Source organism: Pristiophorus japonicus, chromosome 2, assembly GCF_044704955.1.
Source record: "Pristiophorus japonicus isolate sPriJap1 chromosome 2, sPriJap1.hap1, whole genome shotgun sequence".
Taxonomy (NCBI): Eukaryota; Metazoa; Chordata; class Chondrichthyes; family Pristiophoridae; genus Pristiophorus; species Pristiophorus japonicus.
The window spans coordinates 68,187,749-68,211,700 of NC_091978.1; the positions used below are offsets into that span (position 1 = coordinate 68,187,749).

General features: G+C 44.7%; 1 pseudogene; it reads left to right on the forward strand.

The window, feature by feature from the left end:
• Nucleotides 1–6,486: 6,486 nt before the first annotated feature.
• Nucleotides 6,487–6,906, forward strand: LOC139230432 (small ribosomal subunit protein uS8-like; annotated as a pseudogene).
• The last annotated feature ends 17,046 nt before the right edge of the window (nucleotides 6,907–23,952 follow it).

Below are 23,952 nucleotides of genomic sequence, written 5' to 3' on the forward strand. Positions count from 1 at the left end.
ATTAAACCCTTTGTCCTCCTCTGCTGAATTATAAATTTCTCCCAGTCCTCAGGTTTGCTGCTTTTTCTGGCCAATTTATATGCCTTTTCCTTGGATTTAACACTATCCTTAATTTCCATTGTTAGCCACGGTTGATCTGTACTTCAACTCCATATTACTTAGCAAAAATCTATCAATCTCAGTCTTAAAAATATCAATTGACCCAGCAATCAATACCTTTCCAGCAGTGGAGCGGGGGGAGTGCTTCCTGATTTCACTCAAATAGTCTAGCTCTAATTTTAAGATTATGGCCTCTTCTTCTGGTTTCTTCCACCAAAGGAAAACATTTCTCTGCATTTACCCTATATAATCCATTTTTCATTTTAAACATCTGTCAGATCAAGAAAGAAAGACTTACATTTATATAACGCCTTTCATGACCACCGGACATCTCAAAGCACTTTACAGCCAATGAAGTACTTTTGTCGTGTAGTCACTGTTGTAATGTGGGAAACGCGGCAACCAATTTGCGCACAGCAACTCACACAAACAGCAATGTGTTAATGACAAGGGGTACTGAGGGAATGATCAGCCATGATCTTATTGAATGGCGGTGCAGGCTTGAATGGCCGAATGGCCTACTCCTGCACCTATTTTCTATGTTTCTATGTTTCTAAACTGTTTCTGTTATGTTTGAGGGATAAATATTGGCCAGGACATGGGGGTTAACGCCCCTGCAGTTCGAAATAGTGCCACGGGATCTTTTATGTCCATTTGAGAGGGCAGACAGGGCCTCGGTGTAACATCTCATCCGAAAGACGGCACCTCCGACAGTGCAGCACTCCCTCAGCACTGCACTGGTGTTATCTTAGATTTATGTGATCAAGTCCCTGGAATGGGATCACCCCTCAACCCAGTAAACTCAAGAAAATACAAGCTAAGTTTACGCAACGTGTCTTCATAATTTAAATCTCTTAATCCCTGGTATCATTCTGATGAATCTGCGCTATTCCTCTTCTAAGGCCAATATATCTTTCATGAAGTTTGGTGTTCAAAACTGAACACAATATTCCAAATGGGCTCTGACCAAGGCTCTGTACAACTGATGCATCGCTTCCTCAAACCCCTTGAGATAAAGACCAACATTTCATTAGCCTTTTAAAATTTATTTTTCTACAGATCCATACTGAACTCCACTTGTCACATCCCGCCAAACAGACAATGAACCATTTATCCCTACACTCTGTGTCCTACCTCCCAACTAGTTACCGACCCACGTCACTCGGTTACCTCCAATTCTGTGCACTCTAATTTTGCTAATAATCTCTTCTGCAGGATCTTATCAATGTAGACAACATCCATAGACACTCCGCTATGATGACTGGGGGGCAGTGCTGTGTGGCGGTGTCAGGTTGGTGGAGGACCTTTGTCTTATGGATGTTTAGTGTAAGGCCCATGCTTTCGTACGCCTCGGTGAAGGTGTTGGTGATGGCTTGGAGTTCAGCCTCTGTGCGCAGATGCAAGCGTTGTCCATGTACTGTCGTTCGATGATAGAGGATGGGACGACCTTGGATCTAGCCAGGAGACGGCGAAGTTGAACAGCTTCCCATTGGTTCTATAGTTTAGTTCCACTCCAGTTGGGAGCTTGTTGAGAGTGAGATGGAGCATTGCAGCAAGGAAGATCGAGAAGAGCGTTGGTGCGATGATGCAACCCTGCTTAACCCTGGTCCGGACGTGGATTAGGTCTGTGGTGGATCCATTGGTCAGGATCACGGCTTGCATGTCATCGTGGAGCAGGCGGAGGATGGTGAAAAATTTTGGGGGCAGCCGAAATGGAGGAGGACGCTCCATAGTCCATTGGGTGGGCTGCATGCTCGATACGAGACTCCCTAAGCAAGCTCTCTACTTGGAACTCCTACATGGCAAGCGAGCCCCAGGTGGGCAGAGGAAACATTTCAAGGACACCCTCACAGCCTCCTTGATAAAGTGCAACAACCCCACCAGCACCTGAGAATGCCTGGCCCAAGACTGCCCAAAGTGGAAGAAGAGCATCCAGGAGGGTGCTGAACACCTCGCGTTTCAACACCGAGAGCATGCAGAAATCAAGTGTGAACAGTGGATGGAGCGTACAGGAAACCAGGCTCTTCACCCACCCCTTCCTTCAACCACTGTCTAGCCCATCTGTGACAGAGACTGTAATTCCCGTATTGGACTGTACAGTCACCTGAGAATTCACTTTGAGTGGAAGAAAGTCTTCCTCGATTTCGAGGGACTGCCTATGATGATGATGATGACACTCCGCTATCACCATGCCAGTGACCTCCTCTCAAAATTATACGAGCTTAGTCAGACATGATCTACCCTTCATAAATCTATGCTAACTCTCTGGATCAGATGATACGTGTCTGTGTGCTCATCATTTTATCTGTGATGATAGATTCCAGTAATTTTCCCACAATTGATGTTAAACTGACAGTTCTGTAGTTTCTTGGTTTCTCCTTCCCTTAAGTAATGGAGTGGCATTTGCAATTTTCCAATCCAAAGGCACAATTCCAGAATCTGGAAAGCTTTGGAACATTATGACTAATGCATGTGCAATTTCCTCCTATTTCTTGTAATAACCTGGGGTGGAAACCATCAGTTCCTGATCATTTGTATATCTTAAGTCCCACTATTTTCACCATTACTTTTATTTTACTTATATTAAATTCACTAAGTTCATCCCTTCATTTATGTTTACATTCCCTTGTACAGCAGGTATTTTGTACTCTACCTCAATGATGGAAATGATTCAAAGTATTAATTTAAGAAGTCTGCTATTTCCTTATTATTTGTTATAGCCTTGCTTGCATTTGTGTTTAATGGGCCCACCTTTCTGTAAACAATCTTTTTTGATATATTTATCAAAACATTTGCCGTTAGCTTTGATATTCCTTGCAAGTTTATTTCATATTGCTTTTTGAACTTCATATTTTTCAAGTATTAATTTGTTGCTTTTTATAGTTTTCCCGACCTGCTGAATTTTGACTCGTCCTTGCATTTGTATAAGCTTTGTCTTTTAGCTTGATATTGTTTCTTTCCTTGTTTGTTGACTGTGGTTACTTAACTGCATAAGTGGGGCACATGCCTTTTAGGGGTACGTACTGGTTTTGTATTGAGAAAAATAATTAAAATCTGGTCTTGTATGAACACTTGAAAGTTAATAGGTGTATGTATACAAAGCTAAATTTCTAGGGTCTGGGTTCAGGTGGAAGTCTATCCTTGTAAGAGAGTAGCAAGATTTGGATATTGAGATGTGGAAATATTCACGTCATATTCTATTGATTAAATATATGGAAGAGGATAAGGGCGATTCAGTATGTCAAATCCACTTCTAATATACATAATTTGCAGTTTCTGATTCTACCTAATTTATTTAATACCCTGAGTGCATAACATCATGATAAAATAAAAATGTTCCTAAAGTCCCTTCCTGACTTTTGAAGACAATACACTGAACTCTAGCATAATCATAATTCAACCTGCAAGTCGATGTTATCCAATGATTGAGACCAAAGTGTAAGATATTTGACCAAAACAGATGCATGAACATCAATAATTTCCAGGATAAAAGGATGAGACAAAATTCTAATTCTCGGTATTCGGTGATGGTAACTCTTGCTTTAAATAATGCATATTACGGAAATGGGGAACCAGGCTACAAACAGGACCAGAAAGCTCGATGAATATCCTCACCCTCAACCATGATGGAGTCTAACCTGTGAATGCAAGAGACAAGGCTGAAGTGTTTGCCAGTGTCTTCATCCAGAATTGCTGAGTGGATAATCATACTTGGCCTTTTCCCAAGGTTCCCACCATCTCAAAGATGACAGTATCCAGCTAAGTTGGTTCATTCCATGCACAATTAAGAAGCGACTGAGTGCACTGAACACAATGAAGGCTTTGGGTCCAAACCACTACCTGTTAAAACCTGTATTCAGAGCTAGCGGCTGCCCTAGCCATGCTATGACACTAATATTTACCTGACAATGAGGGAGATTGTCCAGGTGTGTCCTATCCACAAATAACGAGATAAATCTAGTCCAGCCAATTACTGTCCTGTGGCTGGAGTCATAACTGGCAGAAAGGAAGTTGGTCATGGTTGTCGCAGGTCAGTCTTCACAACACCAATACATCACTGCAGGAGTTCTTCAGAGAAGCATCCCTGCCCCAAATATCTTCAGCAGTTTCATAGATCATCTTCCCTCAATCATAAGGTAAGAAATGGGTGTGTATGCTGAGAGGTTTACTGTGCTCATCATCATTCATAACTTCTCTTAAAAGGAAAGTAGCATGCTATAGACCGAGCTTAGCAACCCCATAACCAATGGATCAGAACAAAGCTCTGCAGTCCTGCCACATCTAGTCATGAATGGTGGTGGACCATTAAACAACTGACGGGAGGAGGAGGCTCCATGAACATCCCCATCCTCCATGATGGCGGAGCCCATCACGTCAGTGCAAAAGACAAAGCTGAAGCATTTGCAACACATCTTCAGCCAGAAGGGCCAAGTGGATGATCCATATCAACCTCCTCCTGAGGTCTCCACCATCACAGCAGTCAGCCAATTCGATTGTCATATCAAGAAACAGCTGAGCGCGCTGGATACAGCAAAGGCTATGGGCCCCGACAACATTCTAGCTGTCGTGTTGAAGACTTGTGCTCGAGAAGTAGATCAGCCTCTAGCGAAACTGTTTCAGTACAGCTACAACACTAACATCTACCCAACTATGTAGAAACTGCCCGGATATATCCTGTCCACAAAAAGCAGGACAAATCCAATCTGGCCAATTACCGCCCCATCAGTTTATTCCCAATCATCAGCAAAGTGATGGAAGGTAATGTGGACAGTGTTATCAAGTGGCACTTACTCACCAATAACCTGCTCACCAATGTTTAGTTTGGGTTCCACCAGGACTACTTAGCTCCAGACCTTGGCCCAAACATGGGCAAAAGAGTTGAATTCCAGAGGTGAGATGAGAGTGACTGCTCTTGACATCGAGGCAGCATTTAATCAAGTGTAGCATCAAGGAGACCTAGTAAAATTTGTCAATGGGAATCGGGGGAAAAAAACTCCATTAGTTGGAGTCATACCTCACACAAAGGAAGGTGGTTGTTGGGGGCCAATCATCTTGGCCCCAAGACATCGCTGCAGGAGTTCCTCAGGGCAATGTCCTTGGCCCAATCATTTTCAACTGCTTCATCAATCACCTTCCCTCCATCATGAGGTCAGAAATGGGAATGTTTGTTGTTGATTGTACAGTGTTCAGTTCCATTTGCAACTCCTCAGATAATGAAACAGTCCATGCCCGCATGCAGCAAGACCTGGACAACAGTCAAGCTTAGTCTGATAAGTTACAAATAACATTCGCGCCACACAAGTGCCAGACAATGACTATCCCCTACAAGACAGCATCTAACCACCACCCCTTGAGATTCAAAGGCCTTTTGATCACCGAATCCCCTACCATCAACATCCTGGGGGTCATTGACCAGAACCTAACTGGACCAACCACATAATTACTGTGGCTACAAGAGCAGGTCTCACCACCTGACTCCCCAAACTCTTTCATAGAATCATAGATTCGTAGACATTTACAGCATAAAAGGAGGCCATTCGGCCTATCGTGTCCGTACCGGCCGAAAAACATAGAAACATAGAAAATAGGTGCAAGAGTAGGCCACTCAACCCTTCGAGCCTGCACCACCATTCAATAAGATCATGGCTGATCATTCCCTCAATACCCCTTTCCTGCTTTCTCTCCATACCCCTTGATCTCTTTAGCCATAAGGGCCATATCTAACTCCCTCTTGAATATATCCAATGAACTGGCATCAAAACTCTCTGCGGCAGGGAATTCCACAGGTTAACAACTTTCTGAGTGAAGAAGTTTCTCCTCATCTCAGTCCTAAATGGCCTACCCCTTATCCTAAGACTATGTCCCCTGGTTCTGGACTTCCCCAACATCGGGAACATTCTTCCCGCATCTAACCTGTCCAGTCCCGTCAGATTCTTGTACGTTTCTATGACATCCCCTCTCATCCTTCTAAACTCCAGTGAATAAAGGCTCAGTTGATCCAAAAAAGAGCTATCCAACCTAATCCCATTTTCCAGCTCTTGGTCCGTAGCCTTGTAGGTTACGGCACATCAAGTGCATATCCAAGTACTTTTAAAATGTGATGAGGATTTCTGCCTCTACTACCTTTTAGGCTGAGAGTTCCAAACCCCACTACCCTCTGGGTAAAAAAATTACCCTCAAACCCCCTCTAAACCTCCTATCAATTACTTTAAATCTATGCCCCCTGGTTGCCGACCCCTCTGCCAAGGGAAATAGGTCATTCCCATCCACTCTGGATGGAAATTACCTTTTTCGCTTGGCAGAGGGATTAACAACCAGGGGGAATAGATTTAAAGAAATTTTATACACCTCAATAAGGTCTTTCCCCCATATTGACGAACTGGCATTATGGTGCGCATGATCATTCTTGCTGATGCCCTTGCAAGCATCAACAATGCCGAGAAACGTGGAAAACGGCAAGTTCTCATCCGACCATGCTCCAAAGTGATTGTGAAATTCTTGACTGTAATGATAGCTACATTAGAGAGTTTGAGATTATCGATGACCACAGGGGTGAAAAAATTGTTGTTAATCTCGCAAGCAGACTGAACAAGTGCGGTGTCATTAGCCCCAGATTTGATGTTCAAGTAAAGGAACACGAAAGGTGGCAAAATGGTCTCCTGCCTTCCCGTCAGTTTGGGTACCTCATTCTAACAACCTCAGCTGGCATCATGTTACCTTGGAAGAGGCCAAGCGAAAACATACAGGAGGAAAAATCCTAGGATTCTTTTTCTAAAATGTGAAACCAGCCTATAATAAAGCATTCAATAAGGTCTCCCCTTAGCCTCCTGTTTCAAAGAAAACAACCCCAACCTATTCAATCTTTCCTCATAGCTAATATTCTCCAGTCCAGGCAATATCCTCATAAATCTTCTCTACCTCTCTAGTGCAATCACATCTTTCCTGTAATGTGGTGACCAGAACTGCACACAGTACTCTCGCTGTGGCCTAACTAGTAATTTATACAGTTCAAGCATAACCTCCCTGTCCCTGTATTCTATGCCTCGACTAATAAAGCCAAGTATTCCTTATGCTTTCTTAATCACCTTATCCACCTGACCTGCAACCTTCAGGGATCTGTGGACATGCACTCCAAAATCCCATTGTTCCACTACACATGTGTGTCTTACCATTTATTGTGTATTCCCTTGCCTTGATAGCCCTCTCCAAATACAGTACCTCACACTTCTCTGGATTGAATTTCATTTGCCACTGTTATGCCCAACTGACCAGTTAATTGATATCTTCCTGCAGTTTATAGCTTTCTTCTTCATTATCAACCACACAACCGATTTTAGTATCATCTGCAAACTTCTTAATCATACCCCATATATTCATGTCTAAATCATTGATAATATACCACAAAAAGCAAGGGACCTAATACTGAGCCCTGCAGAACCCCACTGGAAACAGCCTTCCAGTCACAAAAATATCCATCAATCATTACCCTTTGCTTCCTGCGTCAGCCAATTTTGGATCCAACTTGCCACTTTGGCTTGGATCCCGTGGGCTTTTACTTTTAGTTTGCCATGTGAGACCTTATCAAAAGCCTTGCTAAAATCCATATAGACCACATCAACTGCACGACCCTCAATGATATAGAAACATAGAAAATAGGTGCAGGAGTCGGCCATTCAGCCCTTCGAGCCTGCACCGCCATTCAATAAGATCATGGCTGATACTTCACCTCAGTACCGCTTTCCTGCTTTCTCTCCATACCCCTTGATCCCTTTAGCCGTAAGGGCCATATCTAACTCCCTCTTGAATATATTCAATGAACTGGCATCAACAACTCTCTACGGTAGGGAATTCCACAGGTTAGCAACTCTGAGTGAAGAAGTTTCTCCTCATCTCAGTCCTAAATGGCTTACCCCTTATCCTTAGACTGTGTCCCCTGGTTCTGGACTTCCCCAACATCAGAAACATTCTTCCTGCATCTAACCTGTCCAGTCCCATCAGAATTTTAGATGTTTCTATGAGATCCCCTCTCATCCTTCTAAACTCCAGTGAATACAGGCCCAGTCGATCCAGTCTCCTCTCATATGTCAGTCCAGCCATCCCAGGAATCAGTCTGGTGAACTTTCGCTGCACTCCCTCAATAGCAAGAATGTCCTTCCTCAGAACTAAATATTCCAGGTGAGGCCTCACCAAGGCCCTATACAACTGCAGTAAGACCTCCCTGCTCCTATACTCAAAACCCCTAGCTATGAAGGCCAACATACCATTTGCCACCTTCACCGCCTGCTGTACCTGCATGCCAACTTTCAATAACTGATGTACCATGACACCCAGGTCTCGTTGCACCTCCCCTTTTCCGAATCTCCCACCATTCAGATAATTTGCCTTTGTGTTTTTGCACCCAAAGTGGATAACCTCACATTTATCCACATTATACTGCATCTGCCATGCATTTGCCCACTCACCTAACCTGCCCAAGTCACCCTGCAGCCTCTTAGCGTCCTCCTCACAGCTCACACCGCCACCCAGCTTAGTGTCATCTGAAAACTTGGAGATATTACACTCAATTCCTTCATCTAAAGCATTAATGGATATTGTAAATAGCTGTGGTCCCAGCACTGAGCCCTGCGGCACCCCACTAGTCACTGCCTGCCATATTGAAATGGACCCGTTTATCCCGACTCTCTGCTTCCTGTCTGCCAAGCCATTCTCTATCCACGTCAGTACATTAACCCCAATACCATGTGCTTTAATTTTGCACACCAATCTCTTGTGTGAGACGTTGTGAAAAGCCTTTTGAAAGTCCAAATACACCCCATCCACTGGTTCTCCCTTGTCCACTCTACTAGTTACATCCTCAAAAAAATTCCAGGAGATTTGTCAAGCATGATTTCCCTTTCATAAACCTGTGCTGACTTGGACTGATCCTGTCACTGCTATCCAAATGCGCTGCTATTTCATCTTTAATAATTGATTCCAACACTTTCCCCGCTACTGATGTCAGGCTAACCTGTCTATAATTACCTGTTTTCTCTCGCCCTCCTTTTTTAAAAAGTGGTGTTAGATTAGCTACCCTCCAGTCCATAAGGACTGATCCAGAGTCGATAGACTGTTGGAAAATGATCACCAATGCATCCACTATTTCTGTGGTCACTTCCTTAAGTACTCTGGGATGCAGACTATCAGGCCCCGGGGATTTATCAGCCTTCAATCCCATCAATTTCCCTAACACAATTTCCTGCCAAATAAGGATATCCTTCAGTTCCTTCTTCTCACTAGACCCTTGGTCCCCTAGTACTTCCGGAAGGTTATTTGTGTCTTCCTTCGTGAAATCAGAACCAAAGTATTTGTTCAACTGGTCTGCCATTTCTTTGTTCCCTATTAAAAATTCACCTGAATCTGACTGCAAGGGACCTACATTTGTCTTCACTAATCTTTTTCTCTTCACATATCTCGAAGCTTTTGCAGTCAGTTTTTATGTTCCCGGCAAGCTTCCTCTCATACTCTATTTTTCCCCTCCTAATTAAACCCTTTGTCCTCCTCTGCTGAATTCTAAATTTCTCTGTCCTCCGATTTGCTGCTTTTTCTGGCCAATTTATATGCCTCTTCCTTGGATTTAACACTATCCTTAATTTCCCTTGTTAGCCACGGTTGAGCCACCTTCCTCGTTGTATTTTTACCCCAAACAGGGATGTACAATTGTTGAAGCTCATCCATGTGATCCTTAAATGTTTGCCATTGCCTATCCACCGTCAACACTTTAAGTATCATTTGCCAATCTATTCTAGCCAATTCACGTCTCATACCATTGAAGTTACCTTTCCTTAAGTTCAGGACCCTAGTCTCTGAATTAACTGTGTCACTCGCCATCTTAATAAAGAATTCTACCATATTATGGTCTCTCTTCCCTAAGGAGCCTCGCACAACGAGATTGCTAATTAGTCCTTTCTCGTTACACATCACCCAGTCGAGGATGGCCAGCCCTCTAGTTGCTTCCTCGACATATTGGTCGAGAAAACCATCCCTAATGCACTCCAGGAAATCCTCCTCCAGGGGTATTGCTACCAGTTTGATTAGCCAAATCTATATGTAGATTAAAGTCACCCATGATAACTGTTGTACCTTTATTGCACGCCTCCCTAATTTCTTGTTTGATGCTGTCCCCAACCTCACTACTACTGTTTGGTGGTCTGTACACAACTCCCACCAGCGTTTTCTGCCCCTTGGTATTCCGCAGCTCCACCCATACAGATTCCACATCATCCAAGCTAATGTCCTTCCTTACTATTGCGTTAATATCCTCTTTAACCAGCAACGCTACCCCACCTCCTTTTCGTTCCTGTCTATCCTTCCTGAATGTTGAATGCCCCTGAATGTTGATTTCCCAGCCTTGGTCACCCTGAAGCCATGTCTCCATGATGCCAATTATATCATATTCATTAATTGCTGCCTGTGCATTTAATTCATCCACCTTATTACGAATACTCCTCGCATTGAGGCACAGAGCCTTCAGGCCTGTCTTTTTAACACACTTTTCCCTTTTGGAGTTTTGCTGTAATATGGACCTTTTTGATTTTTGCCTTGGGTTCCTCTGCCCTCCACTTTTACTTTTCTTCTTTCTATCTTCTGCTTCTGCCCCCATTCTTCTTCCCTCTGTCTCCCTGCAGAGGTTACCTCCTCAAAAAAATTCAATCACGTTAGTCAGCCACGACCTTCCCTTAACAAATCCATGCTGAATGTCCTTGATTGATCTGTGTCTTTCTAAATGAAGATTTATCATGTCCCTCAGAATGTTTCCAAATTATCCACCATCAAGGTTAGGCTGACTGGCCTGTAATTACTCAGTCTATCCCTTTCTCCCTTTTTAAACAACCGTACTGTTATGTATGGAGAAAGAGTCAGACTGAACACTGAGCTCAAAGTAAAGTGTGACCTTAGTTATTTATTGCAGGTCTCCAGAGTGCCTGTCCAATCTGTGTGGCCTCCTTAAATATCTGTGCTCCCAAGGGATTATGGGATCCCTTGGGACTCCAGGGGATGAGCCCTCTGATGGCTGTACAAAGTAAATACAAGTTTACATATATAACACCTACAATGTTTACAGTCCTCCAGTCCTCCGTAACCACACCTGTCGCCAAAGAGGATTGGAAAATGATAGTAAGAGCTTCTGCTATTTCTTCTCTTGCTTCTCTGAACAGTCTGGGATGCATTTCATCTGGGCCTAGGGATTTATCTGCTATGTTTATTTCATTTAATATTCCACACTCCTCCTTGATTGCAATGTCGGCATCGCCCCTCTCTTTGTGGAAACAGACGCAAAGTGTTCATTCAGAACCATACCCACATCTTCCGTCTCCACACACAGATTACCTTTATGGTTTCTAATAGGCCCTACTCTTTCTTGAGTTATTCTCTTGCTCTTAATGTATTTATAAAACATCTTTGGGATTTCCTTGATTTTACTTATAACATTTTTTTCATGGTGTCTCTTTGCTTTCCTAATTCCATTTTTAATTTCACCTCAGCACTTTCTATACTCTAGGGTTTCTGCAGTATTGATCCCTCGATATCTGTCATAACCCTCCCTTTTTTTCTTTATCCTACCCTGTATGCCCCTTGACATCCAGGGGGCTCTAGATTTGTTAGCCCCACCCTTTTTCTTGAAGGGAACATACTTGCTCTAAAACCTCACGATAGCTTCCTTGAATGCTCCCCACTGCTCTGACACTGATGTACCTTCCAGTAACCGTTTCCAGTCCACTTTGGCTAAATCATATCTCAGTTTAGTAAAACTCGCTTTTCCCCAATTAATAACTTTTTTATTTTCGGACTATCTTTTTCCTAGAAACATAGAAAATAGGTGCTGGAGTAGGCCATTCGGCCCTTCTAGCCTGCACCGCCATTCAATGAGTTCATGGCTGAACATGCAACTTCAGTACCCCATTCCTGCTTTCTCGCCATACCCCTTGATCCCCCTAGTAGTAAGGACTTCATCTAACTCCCTTTTGAATATATTTAGTGAATTGGCCTCAACAACTTTCTGTGGTGGAGAATTCCACAGGTTCACCACTCTCTGAGTGAAGAAGTTTCTCCTCATCTCGGTCCTAAATGGCTTACCCCTTATCCTTAGACTGTGACCACTGGTTCTGGACTTCCCCAACATTGGGAACATTCTTCCTGCATCTAACCTGTCTAAACCCGTCAGAATTTTAAACGTTTCTGTGAGGTCCCCTCTCATTCTTCTGAACTCTAGTGAATACAAGCCCAGTTGATCCAGTCTTTCTTGATAGGTCAGTCCCACCATCCCGGGAATCAGTCTGGTGAATCTTCGCTGCACTCCCTCAATAGCAAGAATGTCCTTCCTCAAGTTAGGAGACCAAAACTGTACACAATACTCCAGGTGTGGCCTCACCAAGGCCCTGTACAACTATAGCAACACCTCCCTGCCCCTGTACTCAAATCCCCTCGCTTCATAACTATCCTAAATCTAACTTTCCACCATCTACAAGGCACAAATTAGACGTGTTATGGAATACTCTCCATTTCTCTGGATGAGTGCAGCTCCAACAACAGTCAAGAAGCTCGACACCATCCAGGACAAAGCAGCCCGCTTGATTGGCACCCCTTTCACCACCTTAAACATTCACTCCCTCCGCCACTGGCGCACCGTGGCTGCAGTGTATACCATCTACAAGATGTACTGCAGCAACTCACCAAGACTTATAAGAACATAAGAACTAGGAGCAGGAGTAAGCCATTTGGCCCCTCAAGCCTGCTCTGCTATTTAATAAGATCATGGCTGATCTGATCATGGACTCAGCTCCACTTCTCTGCCCGCTCCCCATCGCCCTTTATTCCCTTATCGCTCAAAAATCTGTCTATCTCTGCCTTAAATATATTCAATGACCCAACCTCCACAGCTCTCTGGGCCAGAGAATCCCATAGATTTACAACCCTCTGAGAGAAGAAATTCCTCCTCATCTCAGTTTTAAATGGTCGGCCCCTTATTCTGAGACTATGTCCCCTAGTTTTAGTTTCCCCTATGTGGATATATCCTCTCTGCATCCACCTTATCGAGCCCCCTCATTATCTTATGTTTCAATAAGATCATGCCTCATTCTTCTGAACTCCAATAAGTATAGACCAAACCTACTCAACCTATCTTCATAAGTCATTCCCCTCATCTCCGGAATCAACTTAGTGAATCTTCAATGCAAGTATATCCTTCCTTAAATACAGAGACCAAAACTGTATGCAATACTCCAGGTGTGGCCTCACCAATATCCTGTACAGTTGTAGCAGGACTTCTCTGCTTTTATACTCTATCCCTCTTGCAATAGAGGTCAACATTCCATTTGCCTTCCTGATTACTTGCTGTAATAGCATACTAACTTTTTGTGTTTCATGCACAAGGATGCCCAGGTCCCTCTATACTGCAGCATTTTGCAATTTTCTCCATTTAAATTATAATTTGCTTTTCTATTTTTTTCTGCCAAAGTGGATAACCTCACATTTTCCCACATTATACTCCATCTGCCAAATTTTTGCTCACTCACTTAACCTGTCTCTATCCCTTTGCAAATTTTTTGTGTCCTCCTCAATTTGCTTTCCCACCCATCTTTGTATCATCAGCAAATTTGGTTAAATTACACTCGGTCCCTTCATCCAAATCATTAATATAGATTGTTATAGTTGAGGCCCCAGTACTGATCCCTGCGACACCCCACTAGTTACTGTTTGCCAACTGGAAAATAACCCATTTATCCCGACACATTCTTTTCCGTTAGTTAGCCAATCCGCTATCCATGCTAATATATTGCCCTCAAACCCGTGAACTTTTATCTTGTGCAATAACCTTTTATGTGGCGCCTTATCGAATGCCTTCTGGAAATCCAAATACACCACATCCACTGGTTGCTCCTTATCCACCCTGCTCGTTACATCCTCAAAAAACTCCAGCAAATTTGTCAAACAAGATTTCCTTTTCATAAAACCATGCTGGCTCTGCTTGATTGAATTATGCTTTTCCAAATGTCCTGCTACTGCTTCCTTAATAATGGACTGCAGCATTTTCCCAATGACCAATGTTAGGCTAACTAGCCTATAGCTCCCTGCTTACTGTCTGCCTCCCTTTTTAAATAGGGGCGTTACATTTGTGGTTTTCCAATCCGCAGGGACTTCCCCAGAATCCAGGGAATTTTGGGAGATTAGAACCAATGCATCCACTATTTCTGCAGCCACTTCTTTTCGGACCCTAGGATGCAAGCTATCAGGTACAGGGGACTTGCCTGCCTTTAGTCCCATTTATTTTACTGAGTACGACTTCTTTAGTTATAGTGATTATATTAGTGTTTCTCCCTCCCTTTAGCCCATTGATTATCCACTACTGGGGTGTTTTTAGTGTCTTCTACCGTGAAGACCGATACAAAATATTTGTTCAACGTCTCTGCCATTTCCCCGTTCCCCATTATTAAGTCCCCAGTCTCGTCCTCTAGGGGAGCAACATTTACTTTAGCCACTCTTCCTTTTTGTGTACCTGTAGAAACTCTTACTATCTGTTTTTATATTTCATTCTAGTTTACTTTCATCATCTATTTTCCCTCATTTTTTTTGTCATTCTTTGTTGGCTTTTAAAAGTTGCCCAGTCCTCTGGCCTCCCACTAGTCTTGGCCACATTGTATGCCCTTGTTTTCAATTTGATACCATCTCTTACTTCCTTGGTTATCCCTTCTCTTGCAGTCTTAACTGTGCAAATAGATGTTAACAAATATGATGTGATTGGGATTACGGATACGTGGCTCCAGGATGATCAGGGCTGGGAACTCAACATCCAGGGGTATTCAACATTCAGGAAGGATAGAATAAAAGGAAAAGGAGGTGGGGTAGCATTGCTGGTTAAGGAGGAGATTAAGGCAATAGTTAGGATGATGTGGAATCTATATGGGTAGAGCTGCAGAACACCAAAGGGCAAAAAACGTTAGTGGGAGTTGTGTACAGACCTCCAAACAGTAGTAGTGATGTTGGGGAGGGCATCAAACATGAAATTAGGGGTGCGTGCAATAAAGGTGCAGCAGTTATAATGGGTGACTTTAATATGCACATAGATTGGGCAAACCAAACTGGAAGCAATACGGTGGAGGAGGATTTCCTGGAGTGCATAAGGGATGGTTTTTTAGACCAATATGTCGAGGAACCAACTAGGGGGGAGGCCATCTTAGACTGGGTGTTATGTAATGAGAGAGGATTAATTAGCAATCTCATTGTGCGAGGCCCCTTGGGGAAGAGTGACCATAATATGGTGGAATTCTGCATTGGGATGGAGAATGAAACAGTTAATTCAGAGACCATGGTCCAGAACTTAAAGAAGGCTAACTTTGAAGGTATGAGGCATGAATTGGCTGGGATGGATTGGCGAATGATACTTAAGGGGTTGACTGTGGATGGGCAATGGCAGACATTTAGAGACCGCATGGATGAACTACAACAATTGTACATTCCTGTCTGGCATAAAAATAAAAAAGGGAAGGTGGCTCAACCGTGGCTATCAAGGGAAATCAGGGATAGTATTAAAGCCAAGGAAGTGGCATACAAATTGGCCAGAAATATCAGCGAACCTGGGGACTGGGAGAAATTTAGAACTCAGCAGAGGAGGACAAAGGGTTTGATTAGGGCAGGGAAAATGGAGTATGAGAAGAAGCTTGCAGGGAACATTAAGACAGATTGCAAAAGTTCTATAGATATGTAAAGAGAAAAAGGTTAGCAAAGACAAACGTAGGTCCCCTGCAGTCAGAATCAGGGGAAGTCATAACGGGGAACAAAGAAATGGCGGACCAATTGAACAAGTACTTTGGTTCGGTATTCACGAAGGAGGACACGAACAACCTTCCGGTTATAAAAGGGGTTGAGGGGTCTAGGAAGGAGGAGGAACTGAGGGAAATCCTTATTAGTCGGGAAATTGTGTTGGAGAAATTGATGGGATTGAAGGCCGATAAATCCCCAGGGCCTGATGGACTGCATCCCAGAGTACTTAAGGAGGTGGCCTTGGAAATAGTGGATGCGTTGACAGTCATTTTCCAACATTCCATAGACTCTGGATCAGTTCCTATGGAGTGGAGGGTAGCCAATGTAACCCCACTTTTTAAAAAAGGAGGGAGAGAGAAAGCAGTGAATTATAGACCGGTCAGCCTGACATCGGTAGTGGGTAAAATGATGGAATCAATTATTAAGGATGTCATAGCAGTGCATTTGGAAAGAGGTGACATGATAGGTCCAAGTCAGCATGGATTTGTGAAAGGGAAATCATGCTTGACAAATCTTCTGGAATTTTTTGAGGATGTTTCCAGTAGAGTGGACAAGGGAGAACCAGTTGATATTTGGACTTTCAGAAGGCTTTCGACAAGGTCCCACACAAGAGATTGATGTGCAAAGTTAGAGCACATGGGATTGGGGGTAGTGTACTGACATGGATTGAGAACTGGTTGTCAGACAGGAAGCAAAGAGTAGGAGTAAATGGGGACTTTTCAGAATGGCAGGCAGTGACTAGTGGGGTACCGCAAGGTTCTGTGCTGGGGCCCCAGCTGTTTACACTGTACATTAATGATTTAGATGAGGGGATTAAATGTAGTATCTCCAAATTTGCGGATGACACTAAGTTGGGTGGCAGTGTGAGCTGCGAGGAGGATGCTGTGAGGCTGCAGAGTGACTTGGATAGGTTAGGTGAGTGGGCAAATGCATGGCAGATGAAGTATAATGTGGATAAATGTGAGGTTATCCACTTTGGTGGTAAAAACAGAGAGACAGACTATTATCTGAATGGTGACAGATTAGGAAAAGGGGAGGTGCAAAGAGACCTGGGTGTCATGGTACATTAGTCATTGAAGGTTGGCATGCAGGTGCAGCAGGCGGTTAAGAAAGCAAATGGCTTGTTGGCCTTCATAGCAAGGGGATTTGAGTACAGGGGCAGGGAGGTGTTGCTACAGTTGTACAGGGCATTGGTGAGGCCACACCTGGAGTATTGTGTACAGTTTTGGTCTCCTAACCTGAGGAAGGACATTCTTGCTATTGAGGGAGTGCAGCGAAGGTTCACCAGACTGATTCCCGGGATGGCGGGACTGACCTATCAAGAAAGACTGGATCAACTGGGCTTGTATTCACTGGAGTTCAGAAGAATGAGAGGGGACCTCATAGAAACATTTAAAATTCTGACGGGGTTAGACAGGTTAGATGCAGGAAGAATGTTCCCAATGTTGGGGAAGTCCAGAACCAGAGGTCACAGTCTAAGGATTAGGGGTAAGCCATTTAGGACTGAGATGCGGAGGAACTTCTTCACCCAGAGAGTGGTGAACCTGTGGAATTCTCTACCACAGAAAGTTGTTGAGACCAATTCACTAAATATATTCAAAAAGGAGTTAGATGAGGTCCTTACTACTAGGGGGATCAAGGGGCATGGCGAGAAAGCAGGAATGGGGTACTGAAGTTGAATGTTCAGCCATGAACTCATTGGCTAGAAGGGCCGAATGGCCTACTCCTGCACCTATTTTCTATGTTTCTATGTCTATGTTTCTATGTTTCCTACTCATTGGGATATATTTTTGTTGCGATTTGTGAAATATCTCCTTAAATGTCTGCCACTACTCATCAATCATCCCATACTTTTTAATCTATTTTTCCAGTCCACTTTTGCCAACTCTGCCTTCATACCTTCTTAGTCTCCTTTATTTAAGCTTAGGACACTGGTTTGAGATCCAACGTTCTCACCCACCAACTGAATTTGAAATTCAACCATGTTATGGTCACTCATTCCTAGAGGATCCTTTACTAGGATGCTTCTTCGACAGCACCTCCCAAACCCATGACCACCGAGAAGGACAAGGGCAGCAGGCGTATGGGAACACCATCACCTGAAAGTTCACCTCCAAGTAATCGTCCAGAACAAAGCAGTTCTCTTGATTGGCATGCCTGTCACCATCCTGTCAATTATACCGTTGAGCCAAACATCCTCCAGTCCCATCACCACTCTAGCCCTGAACCATCATCTGTCTAACTTCTCCCCATCCCATCCTTTCTGAGCTCATCTTATAAGACCACTCTCCTGATCTATCCATCCAATTCCCACTAACCTGATCACTCTTTTCCTGAACCATATTTTAGCCAATATTCTAAATAGTTCGCTCTCCTCAGATACTGTGCCTCTACTATTCAAAACCACCATCATCCCTTCCTCAAAAAAACCCCTTTGTTCTCATTAATGACGAGCCCATCTCCAATCTTCCTTTCCATTCTAAGATACTTCCTAGATCCATGACCATCTCTCCTGCAACTCTCTGCTTGAATCCTCTGAGTTAGGTCTCTGTCCCTCACTCAGCACTGAAACAGCCCTAATCACATTCATGAATGATATTCCATGTGCATTGTTGATTTCAAGTTCCTTGACCTCTCTACAGCCTTCTACATAGTTAACCACATTATCCTCCTCTAATGCCTCTCCTCTGTTTATTATCACTTCTGGACTGCCAATCTAATTGCAGCCAGAGGATCCCTAGCAATGAGGTCACTTCCCATCCCTGCATTAACGCTTCTGGAGTGTCCCCAGGAGCCATCCTTAGTTCTGTCTTGTTCCTTATCTACATGCTGCCCCTTGACCAGATCTTCTGAAATCATGGAATCAACTTCCAAATGTATGCCAATGATACCCAACCCAACATTTCCATGACCTCTTTTAACCCTCCACTGCTTCTGTCTTGTCGGACTGCTTGTCTGATAACTGGTCATGGATGAGCCATCATTTCCTCCAGTCAAACTCTGAAGACCAACACTATTATCTTTAGTTCTCACCACAAACTTATTACGCCGATTCTATCCCTTTCATGGCCACCTGCTGAGACAGCTTATTTGAGTAGCTATTGGCCCAGAATTTGCGGTTGGAGTGATGGTGAACTGTCTGTGTTGGCTGTCATTCCACCTTTGAAACTGACTGCAGCTTCGGGATTTGCTGCAAGCGCAGGCGCATATGGTAACACCGAAGTTGCGGTCAGTCACTGATAGCTCTGAAACAGGCTACGCTGTGCCTCACCCCCTCACAGAGCCAGCATTCTGTGTAATCAGTCAAATCCTTGAAACTGATGAAAACTTTTGCTCTTCCGCAGTAAGTACGCTGTTAAGTTCCCCAATAAAAGTTAGACACAAAGGAATCTGGTGTAACTGGGATTTTGACAATGTTATTCCAGGTTGAGTGTCCAAAATCCGGAGTTACGGAATCCGAACTCCAGACCGATTTGGTGGCAGGGTCGTCCAGAATCCGTAAAATGTACTGGAATCCAGACCTGCCGACCTCAGGGCCCCACCGCTGCCTGACCTCTGGCCTCGCCTCCACTCTCCTCACCCTGCTCGCCGCCGCTGCCCTTGCCTCGGGGCTTCCTCACTGGCCCGCCCCAACACATCCTCTGTGACGGGGTCCACCGGCCAGAACACTCCCTTGGCGGTGGGGCCCACCCGAACACCTCCATAGCAGCAGGGCCCCGCCTGACGACCTCCTGAACGGGGCCGGCAACTGGAACAGCTCCTTGGAGAGCAACTCCACCCCCCTTTCTAACGTTCTGAAATCTGGAAATACCCGAACCTGTGCTCGGGTGTTTCCGGATTTCAGATAACACGTTCGGAAGTCCGGAAAAACACGAAAACCAACTGGGCCTTGGTCCCGAAGTTGCTGGATTCAGGGCACTCAACTGTACTGCTAAATAAATGTTAAGGGCCTGGAAAATTAATTGTAATTTTGGGCAGTATGAAATTTGTCTATTTTAATCATCTTCAATTTTGCTCTCTCAGTATTTTTAAAAAGCTATAATTTTAGGGCTAGAATTTCCCCACATAAGGATATCACCGTTTTTTGACGTTATTCACGATGAACGGCTTTTTTTCCCCGCCGAAATAACACCAAAAAATAAAGGTTTAAAATTTGCCAAACATTTTGTAACGTTTGGCGAAGCATTAAAAAGTGTCGTTTTTAACGACAAAAACTAACTTTTCTGCGATTTAAAAAAAAAAACGCCCGTTCTGCGCATGCACGGGAAAAAAAAACATTTCTCCCCCCCCCCCCCCCCCCCGTTTTTCACGTGACGCGTGCAGCCGCGCATGCACAGTACACTTCCAGGTCTGAATCAGCCATTTTTAAAGGGGAATTAAATTCCAGGAGAGTGCTCCATACTTCAACACAGGTGCTGCAAGAACAAAGATGCAGGATGATTTGGGAAGGAAGAGGGCTAGGAAGTTTACCCAGGTTGCAAATGAGGCCCTGGTAGGTGCTGAAGAGAGAAGATGGGGCCAGATTGGAAAGAAGGGGAAAGGAAAACTGCACCCATCTGCAATGGCAGAAGTGTGGAAACATGTGGCCGAGCAGGTTTTCTTTGTGCTCTCTGTCATGAGAACACATCCCCAGTGCAGGAAGAGGTGGCATGACCTTTGCGGGACAGCCAGAGTAAGTAATATTTATATTTATGCACTCCAATTACTTAAATTGTAAATGTGACACATCTTTGTATCGCTAGGCTTCTGATCGTCACACATTATAAAGACTGCTTTTTTGCTGCACTGCACTTCGATGTTTTCGTGATGAACAATGTGCAAGTAAAGGGACATGAAACAGATCACTTAATTAAATGCACACAGTATGGTATCAGCTTTGATGACTATCTGTGTCTGCCACAACAGCAGAAGGCCCCTCTCTTAAAAAATTTTATTGTCATCTTTTCAGAAAAAGTTGGCCCGTAACCGGTGGCGGTCCGGCAACACTGCTCCCACTCACTCATCGGGAAAGTTGTGTGGCAGGTCTGATTGGTCGCAGAGATCGACTACCCATGCGGATGCTGAGCCCACATTGGAGAGTGAGGGTAAGTCCTGCAAAATCCACCGTCATGGTTGGCTCAATGTTAAGTACTGTGCTAGGCTTCGGTTTATGCGATGTGCTATCAGTCATCGTGGTCCTTCGAATGAGCCTGCGTTTTGTGAGCCTACTCTTGTCACCGTGCCCCCCCTCCCCTGCTGCTAACCAGTCATCTGTTCTTTTATATTTTGCAGATGATTCAGAAACATCCAATAATGGAGGAGACCCCGCCAGCTCACCAGAAGCGGCATTGGAGGGCACCGACCTCAGCCGTCCTGATCAACCTCCACAGGAGGAGGAGGAAGAGGAACAAATGGATATGGTGGGGGGTGTTGTTGAGTGTGGAGGAGGGCACGCAGGCACAAAAGCCTTCATCTGCAGCCAGCAGTATGGAGATGGGGGGGTCCGGGACATTCATACCGGTTGCACAACATCCGAGATCGCAGGTTCCAGTGGGTTGCAGCAAAGCACACCCAGGGCAGCAGCAGGTCGTCTGCCATCTGTGCGGAGGTTGCGTCGGCAAGACCGCTCTGCTGAAATGCAGGCTGAACGAGAAGTAGTAGATTTGATGGGAATGACTGGGGAGAGCGTTCAGCTCACCAAATCGTTCCTCGAGGTCATGGGCGGGATCTCAGGAAGCATCGCAGCACTATCTACTGACATTAGGGAGGGCATGGCGGAAAGCATTGCAGCACTATCTACGACATTAGGGAGGGCATGTCGGGAAGCATTGCAGCACTATCTACAGAGATCAGGGAGGGCATGTCGCAGATAGTAGCTGCAATGCACAACAACACCGATGCCAATTGACGGTCTCAACTGATGCCACTCCAATCCCCAGACCAACCTTACCAGTCAGTATGCAGGGTGAAACACACCAAAGCTGGGACATCCACAGCCCCAGCTTCTCCAGGACATCCATTGCCGTCTCCTTTGTCTGTCCCCCAACAAGCGCAGCGTCCTTCCTGCTATAGTAATAAAAAATAGCTTGGCATCACCAGTCACTGCGGTTACGGGCAAGACTAATGCCAAGGGCAAGAGGGGGCGGTGGGAGCATGGAGGGTGGGGGTATGGGGGGGGGGGAGGAGCAGGGAGGGTGGGGGGGCGGGGAAAGGAGCAGGGAGGGTGGGGGTATGGGGGGGGGGAGGAGCAGGGAGGGTGGGGGTGTGGGGGTGTGGGAGGAGCAGGGAGGGTGGGGGTGCGGGGAAAGGAGCAGGGAGGGTGGGGGTGTGGGGTGGGGGGGGGAGGCAGGGAAAGAGGTGGCTACAGCTGAAGTTTGTTTGCTGCTGTGGTTGTTGTTGTTTTCTGTTCTTTTGTTGCTGTGGTTAGTTGTTTGCTTTATTATTACTTAAGTGACATTAATTTAAAAGTTTAATATATACTAACATTTTTTATTAAAATTAAGAAAGTTGCTTTTACGTACAAGTGTCCAAATGTTTCATAAATTTCAATTTATTTTGTTAACTAAACCAAACTTATGCACTTTTGCATTTTCAATGTCCTCAAATGTCCTTAAAACCGAAGTAAAAACTCACAAGAAGCTCAATCTGTCATACTCAGCCTTTCTGCCAAAAGCTTTCATTCACTGTAGCTCTGTTTTCCAAGATGGCGCCGTTATCGACGATGTCAATCCGACTCGACCAGGTAAGACGAGCTTTTTCTGTGCGGTATTTATCACGGTCCTTAAAATCATCATCAAAGACAGTCCCTCGGAATTGAGGAAGACTTGCTTCCACTCTAAAAATGAGTCCTTAGTGTAAAGATTCACATGAGGCATGTAGTGAAGTCAAAGTCACTCTGGTCCTGCACCTTTATTTCACAGCTCTGGAATGCTGCACTTGCCTGAGACCTGTCCTTATATACCTGTCTTTTGCAAGTGCACCCCTGGTGGTAAGGTATGCTGGTGGTTACAGGTCATATCTTATTACAGTCATGTATAGCATGTTAGGATACAGTTATATATAATAATATAAGATACATGACATCACCCTTCCCCAAGGTCATATTGTCTTTATAGGTTCTGTCTCTCAGGTGGTCTACGCTCTCGCGTGGAGCGTCTGAGTTGTGATTCAGTTGTTTGCCTTGGTGTCCGTTTTTCTTTGGGTGTGGTTGCTGGTATCTCGCCTGGGCTGTCTGTTCCGATTGGTGTGATTGTTGTTGACTCGCCTGGGCTGTCGGGATTGCCCTTTCCTCAGGTTGTTCCCTCTGTCTGTCCACCAGGTGTGGTGCGAGTTCCACATTGTAGTCTGCCTCTGGTTCCGCAGTGTTGTTGGTAAATCTGCTTTTGACTTGGTCTACATGCCTCCGACAGGTTTTGCCATTGTCCATTTGTACTACCAGTAGCCTGTTTCCTTCCTTGCCCGTTACTGTCCCTGCAAGCCATTTGGGACCCCTGCCATAGTTTAGTCCAAACACTTTGTCCCCTATCTCATTCCATCTCCCCCTCAAATTTCTGTCATGGTACTCAGTCAGCTTACGGTGCTTTGCCTCAACGATTTCGTGCATGTCTGGGAGGATTAATCAGAGCCTTGTTTTTAAAGTCCTTTTCATCAACAGTTGCGCGGAGGGGCTCCCAGTCAGTGAGTGCGGACGAGATCTGTATGCCAGCAGCAGTCGTGACAGGCGACCCTGCAGCGTGAGACCTTGGATTTTAAGCATGCCTTGTTTAATGATTTGCACTGCTCTCCGCCTGGCTGTTGGAGGCCGGCTTGAACGGTGCCGTCTTGACATGATTTATGCCGTGGTCAATTATAAGGTCTTGGAATTCTGCGCTGGTGAAGCACGGACCATTGTCACTGACCAATATGCCAGGGATTCCATGCGTTGCAAACATGGTTGCGAGGCTCTCCATAGTGGTGGGGGTTGTGCTCGAGTTTAAAATGGTGCATTCGATCCACTTTGAAAATGTATCGACAACTACGAGGAACATTTTGCCCATGAATGGGCCCGCATAGGCTACGTGCACCCGTGACCACGGT